Source organism: Peromyscus eremicus, unplaced genomic scaffold (assembly GCF_949786415.1).
Source record: "Peromyscus eremicus unplaced genomic scaffold, PerEre_H2_v1 PerEre#2#unplaced_75, whole genome shotgun sequence".
NCBI classification, from domain to species: Eukaryota; Metazoa; Chordata; class Mammalia; order Rodentia; family Cricetidae; genus Peromyscus; species Peromyscus eremicus.
Genome location: NW_026734316.1, coordinates 67,979 through 74,574, shown reverse-complemented (window position 1 = coordinate 74,574; position 6,596 = coordinate 67,979). Strand labels below are relative to the sequence as shown.

The 6,596-nt window shown below is 36.9% G+C and overlaps 1 long non-coding RNA gene across 1 annotated transcript; it reads right to left on the bottom strand.

Moving 5' to 3' along the window:
• Nucleotides 1-1,663: 1,663 nt before the first annotated feature.
• LOC131901410 (uncharacterized) lies at nucleotides 1,664-5,716 on the bottom strand. The gene is made up of 3 exons (XR_009376529.1): nucleotides 5,584-5,716; nucleotides 5,325-5,385; nucleotides 1,664-1,898 (listed from the first exon to the last, which is right to left on the bottom strand). It is a non-coding gene; the product is annotated as an uncharacterized LOC131901410 (long non-coding RNA).
• Between the last annotated feature and the right edge of the window lie 880 nt (nucleotides 5,717-6,596).

Genomic DNA, 6,596 nt, shown 5'->3' with positions numbered 1-6,596 from the left:
AGGCATTTTCACTCTGAAATTATTAAGGATATGCTTTGGAAACATTTATTTTTATTTATTTAACTTTTGGTTTGGTTTGATTTTTTTTCAAGACAGAGTAGCTGTAAGTATTCCTGACTGTCCTGGAACTTGGACAGTAGATCAGGCTGCAAACTCAGAGATCTGTCTGCCTCTGCCTCCTGAGCTGGAATTAAAGGCATGTGCCACCATCATCTGGTTGAAACATTTTAATTAGCATTGATTGTGCAAATACTGAGTTTTGTGGTGACATTTTAAAACATGACATTTTTATTTTATTTATTATGGACAACATGTCCATAGAGCTGTCAGAAGACAACTAATGGAAATTGGTACCCACCATCCACTACACTGGCCCTGCAGATGCAGGGTTAAGGCAAGCACCTTTACCCACATACTGAAGCATCTCACAAGCCCAAATTTTTGTTTGTAACTTTTCATGATAAATTTGAATATAGGACTCACACATGCTAGAAAAGTTTTCATTCAGCCAACCCTCCATTTATTTGAGACTGCCTCATGGTGATATTTTCCTTTCTTTCTTTGCTTCTCCAACAGAAGCAGTCTATCACATGATCCATTGAACTCCCAGCAGATCTGACAGCTCAGCCATCCTGCTCCTCCTACATAGAAGGCAATGAATCCCCACTCTCCATGGCATTGCTGATGGTCTACCTCATGGTTCCCTGTGTCTGAAGTAGAGGAGAACCCTTGAAAAAACTCATAATCTACCTCCCACTGGTGCTCTTGTTTGCTAGGCTTGCCCAAAGTTCCTCAATAGCTTGTCTCCAACAGGGCCCCAGGACAGTAGTAGCTTCTCTCCTAGATAAGGGAAGATCAAATGACTAAGGCAGCACAGGGCTTCACAGCTCTGGATTCTACCCTAGGGGCAGACAGTACTCTAGTCTGGGAAATACGTATTTTAGTAGAAACTATTCCAGTCTCTTAGAGCACTTTCTGTTCCTCTTCCAAGAGGTCACTGGCCAGTGCAGCCTACCATTTCCTTCATAGCTCAAAAATCCTGCAGACAAACTTAAGTCACATAAAACAGTAACTACTGTTTAAGGAAAAGGAGACCATGAATTAAAAAAACATTGAAGTGTCTATGGAAAGGCTTAGAAGTAGAAAAGCAACAATGCAAATGAGGTAATATAATCCCCAAAAATTATTTTAAAAATTGAAACAGGCTACATGGCCATGTGCTTCAGAGACTAGGGATTTGTGTTAGAGCACACCACATGTTTAGTCACACATTTTCTCTCAGGTTATTCATCTTAAACCTGTAAAATAATAATTCTTTTAGGCAGGGCTACACCATTTTGTCCAGTTCTATTTTGGTCAAACTAGTGTAACTACTGTAGTTTGGTTTTGTGATAAGTTCAGTTCTTTATCCACATTCTCAATTCCCTGTTCTTTGGATGCAAATGGCCAGTCAGAACAATTAATAATCATCTAAAATACATAAAATTGATCACCTCACTACTTATTTCTAATGTGAGCTACAGTCAAAGGCAAAGACCGGTGAGGCTTCTTCTTGTCCATCCCTTTCTGTAAGGACAGTACACCTGCTTTAAAGTTGGTCAGTGAACTCAATTCTTACACAGGTCCCTCTTCATATGGAAGTTTGCAATAAAATCAGAGGAAGTTGGAGGACACTCATTTACCAGTCTATTTTTACTTCACAATGACCAGTTTAGGTCCAGTCTTGAAGCAGTTTGCAGAACTTTCTTTCCCACACTGGGCAGCAGAAGCAGAATTAGATGTTCAAAGCAATTCTCAACTGCATAGTATGAGGCAAGCCTAAGCAACTGGAGACATTGCTCTAAACAGAAGTAAATAATCAACTCACTTGAGAAAAATGGAAAGAAATTCTTAATGACCTGAAAACAATGGAGAATAGAAGAAAATAAGAGATTAGAGCAGAGATGCACTTAAACAAAATCAAATTTTAACAGTGAAACAAATAATTGTCTTTTTAAAAAGATAAATAAAATTGAAAAAAAACACAAGGCTCTACTGACTTTCAAAAATAAAACACCATTCTCTGGTAGAGAGAATGGTATTAATAAGATGTCATATCACCATGGCCCTATGTGCAAAGTTAGCTGCTGAGACCTGTGACCTGGCACACACAGCTACAGCTAATGGAAACAACCGTGACAAGCAGGATTGAAAATATCTGCATAGGATAATTTTTTGTTCAAAATTCAATATTCATGGGCTCAAGCTAACCTTCCCAAATTGTACACCCAAAATCTAGCCTGCCTTCACTCACATGACATGGATCAATACATGCTGGGGAATTACAAAATCACTGATTCTGCCACTATCTGGTTGTATTTCATAATAGTGACTTCTGCAGCTATTTGCCTACCCTGTTTGCCCCAGCAGAGTACACAATAAATTATTCTTTCTATTCTAGTCTCCAAGCACACAAAAATCCTTTTCCTGTTACTGAAATGGACAGTTGACTACATAACCCAAATTTTTAATTTAAAATCTCAGTGGTAATTAAGTTCTTCAATCTAAAATTGTAGTTGGTTCAATCACAAGGACAACACAGTGAAATTGATTGTGCTCATGGCTGCCTGATCCAACATAAGAAAGTTTGTCTCAGAATTTTTTTTTCTACAAGGCTGGAGGTACTGCTCTAAGAGAATATGCCTCCCCAGGGATAAATTTTTCCACACACCTAAAAGTTTAAGGAACAAGAATATCTTAAATAATGACATGCATCAAGTGGTGGTTAATGTCAGAAGAGAAGCCAGTCTGGCACAGATTTTGCATGCCACTTGTGCTGTCATCCTTAAGTCTCTCATAAGTCTGGCCTGAGGTAGCACATTGAACAATTTAAATAGGGCCAAGAGAATGCTAGTTTAGCCACTTAGGCAGATGGAGATTTATAGAGCAAAATTATCTTTTTGATCATGCAGTATGATCTAAGTACAAATATATCATGATGCATGACTTAAAAGAGAAATAGAACATAATGCATAACCTAAAAGATATGTTTAAAGAATGCATCAATGCCACAATTCCCACACAAAGGACATAGAACACAAATACAAAAACCAGCATGGGAAAGTCACCTATTCATGCTGTGAATGGAGGTTTCAAATGAACAGCTATTCTGAGCTATTCTAACCTGAGAATAAGGCTTCTTTTGCCTACAAGTAAGCTGGCTCAGAAGACCACAAATGCTTCTATGAAGGACCAGAACAAGTTCATTTTAACTAAGACCTGACCGCTGTCTATCTCAAGGCTGTGACATCACTGTACAGAATTTTATTTTTTATTTTTGGTTTTTCTGTAGCTTCAGTGGCCCTCCTGGAACTCACTCTGTAGACCAGGCTGGCCTTGAACTAAGAGATTCACCTGCCTTTGCCTCTTGGTTGCTGGGATTAAAGGCATCCACTACAACCACCTAGCTTTCAAGAATTTCATTTTTTACATTTTTTAGTTTTTCAAAACAAGTTTCTCTGTGTAGCCTGGCTGTCCTAGAACTCACTCTGTAGACCATGCTGGCCTTGAACTCACAGAGCTCTGCCTTCCTTTGCCTCCCAAGTTCTGGGATTAAAAGTGTTCACCACTACTTCCAACAAGAATTTCATTTTTTAAGCTTTGTTTTATGTATATGGGTATTTACCTGCTTGTGTCTGTGTGCAGTACCTGCAGAGACCAGAAGATGGAATCAGAGCCCTTGCAACTGGAGTTATAAGCAACCATAGTTTCTGGCATATGGAGGTAGCTCACTCCCACAGATGAGTGATTGTTGAGTACAATTCATGCCAGCTTGTTTTCAGGTACACCTCAAGCATTGTTCTGGCATTTGAACCTTGGGCTTTCACACCCAAAGGTCCGTCCATAAAAATTCTTCAAAACTCCACAGCTCTTTGTAGATGCCTGATTGCCTTAGATTTAGACAGACTTCAGTTCAACTTTCAGGATCTTTTCATAAACTTGATGTCTTCTAGATTCACCACCATTCAGAGCTCCAAACTGAATGTTTTGCAGGCACCAGGGAAGCAGAAAATGATCCCATTCAGACAAGTCAGACTTTACGCCTGAAAGTTCCTTTTCTCTCCTTATAGGAGGTATAAACTCAAGAAGGTGAACACCTGACATGTGAGTTTCTGTGCTCCAATTGCTGCCTATTTACCACATTGGAGATAAACTCACTCTTGTGGCTTGGATTAAATGGTCAACCATCTTTTAAAGACTTTTAGTGTCAGTTCCTCTCCTCTTTGTATTCTTTGTATTTTCCCCTCATTTTGTGGAAATTTGGGTTTAGAAAACTCTTGGATCAGTTCTCCCACTGCCCCTGCAGTTCATGGGGTGGCAGCTAAGGCAGTGCAGCACCATGACAGGTTCAACATCACATGTTCCTTCTGTGAAGATACTTGTGATGGTAAGATCTTATATTACATGGTTCACATATACAGAATATTTTTATATATGATTATTCATTTATTTGAAGAAAACTAGAAAATGTCAGAGTTTTAATGTCTGTGCTGCATTAATAAATTTTCCTATACTGTGAGTCATCCTACATTTACTAAATGAACTAGGACAGAAAGAAAATTTTTCAAGTCCTACTACTGATAGAACTTTTCTGCATAGTGATTTTGTTGATGCATAAAAAATACACCTGGAAAACTAATTACTTGTATACTTGAATCAAATTCAACAAGCATATTAAATATGAGGACTGCTATATATCTTCTCATTCTTCTAAGAAACGAGAATGTTACATCTTTCCATATCCCTATTCTCATATGACTTGTATCCAGAAAGACATATGACATATCTAGTAAAGGAAGCTTAACCAATAAAAGTTTTTTACCATTCAATTCACAATTTGACTTTTTGTACTCATGGACTTGTGGTATATGGATTATGGTTTTCTCACAATAACTGCCCTTTGACTCTTGACTCTAACTGTGCCCTCTGTTAGCAGCACAGTCACAACAAGTATACAAAGTACAATACCATTACTATGTGCTTATTAGAAAGATTAAAAATATAATTATCACCTCTTCACTATGTATACTTTTGTAATATGAGTAGGATAAAATGAATTAATTATCAGTTTTATAACATATTTCCCATGGTGCTATGATTCAAATGGTAATATCTGGTAAGTCACTGTTCCCTTGTCTTTTTTTTAAAAGAATGCTTTGCAAATTTAATAATCATTGATGTACTTTAATCTGTGTTATTTACACTGTTGCTTTTGTTTAAAACTTCCAGGACACATTTTACTTTCTTCAGAGGCACATTTGTATCAACTAGCACAAGAAAATTACCTTTTATCTCCTCTAGAACTTTGAGGATGCTCTTGAGTATTATGGTTTTCCCAATTGTATCCTAAAACATAGTACCAGAAAATATGTGTTATTTTCCTTAAAAGTGTCCAAAATTTATGTTACTATCTTCAGTGAATCTTAGAATATGACTAATTTATTCACCTAATATTATTTCTCAATCAAATGACAGAGCAGCATCTAAAACCTAAGGACAGTTGTCCTCTTATTTTAAAATGTGAAGGAAAATACACTGTCTTACCTATAATAGTGAGGTTCCTATAGGTCTCAATCATCACCTCTTTGTAGAGATTCTTCTGGGAAGGATCCAGTAAAGTCCATTCTTCCCAAGTGAAGTCGACATGCACATCATCATAGGTCACTGCATTCTAAAATATCCTATGCATGTGTGCAAGAGAAACCATAATACTGACAACAATGTAAATGTATAATTTTTTGAGAGTAGAGTCAAATAATTCTGATGCTCCTCACTTCTTTCATGACATACAAATTATAATGTAGTCAACAAGTCACTTTAGAAGGAAACTGAATAAGAGGATCACTTCTGTCATTTCTGTACCATTTGAATGGAATATCACCTTGCAAGAAAAATGTTTATTGACAAACATAGAGACAATTAAACAGATTAACAGTACAGAGTACTCATGAGAGAAATTGTATGAATAATTACTAACTGTAGAGAAGAAAAATAAGATGGATAAACTGGGTGTATTGGCACATGCCTTTAACTGTAGGACTCAGAAGAGAAAGGCCTCTGAGTTGAATCCCAGCCTAGTGTATGCAATCAAGTCTAGGCAAACCAATAGTACATGTTAAGACTGTCTCCCAAACAAAAATCAGTAGAAAAAGAAAGATAGAAAGAACTAAGAAGTTTTTCCTGTAGTTCCTACAAAGTGTTATGCATTTACTTTAATTCTGTAGTCGTCAAGAATCCTGAAGTGCCCCAATTCAAACTATAACAAAAATATGAATTTACTAAAAGGTACTATAATAGTTTTAAATAGTTATAAAAGGAAAGATGAAAGCATTAGCCATATAAATGTTGATCATAAATAATCAACACATGGCAAGAGAGATGGAAAGCTAGTAAAAAGCTCTTGCTGGTGTTGGATAGAGGTGGGCTTAATTGCCAGTACTTATATGAAGGAACACAACTATCCATTATTCCAAGTTCAGGGTTACTGATACCATCTTTTGATCACTGTGAGGACCCGGTAGCCACATAAAACAAATCCATGCATTCAGATAAAATAC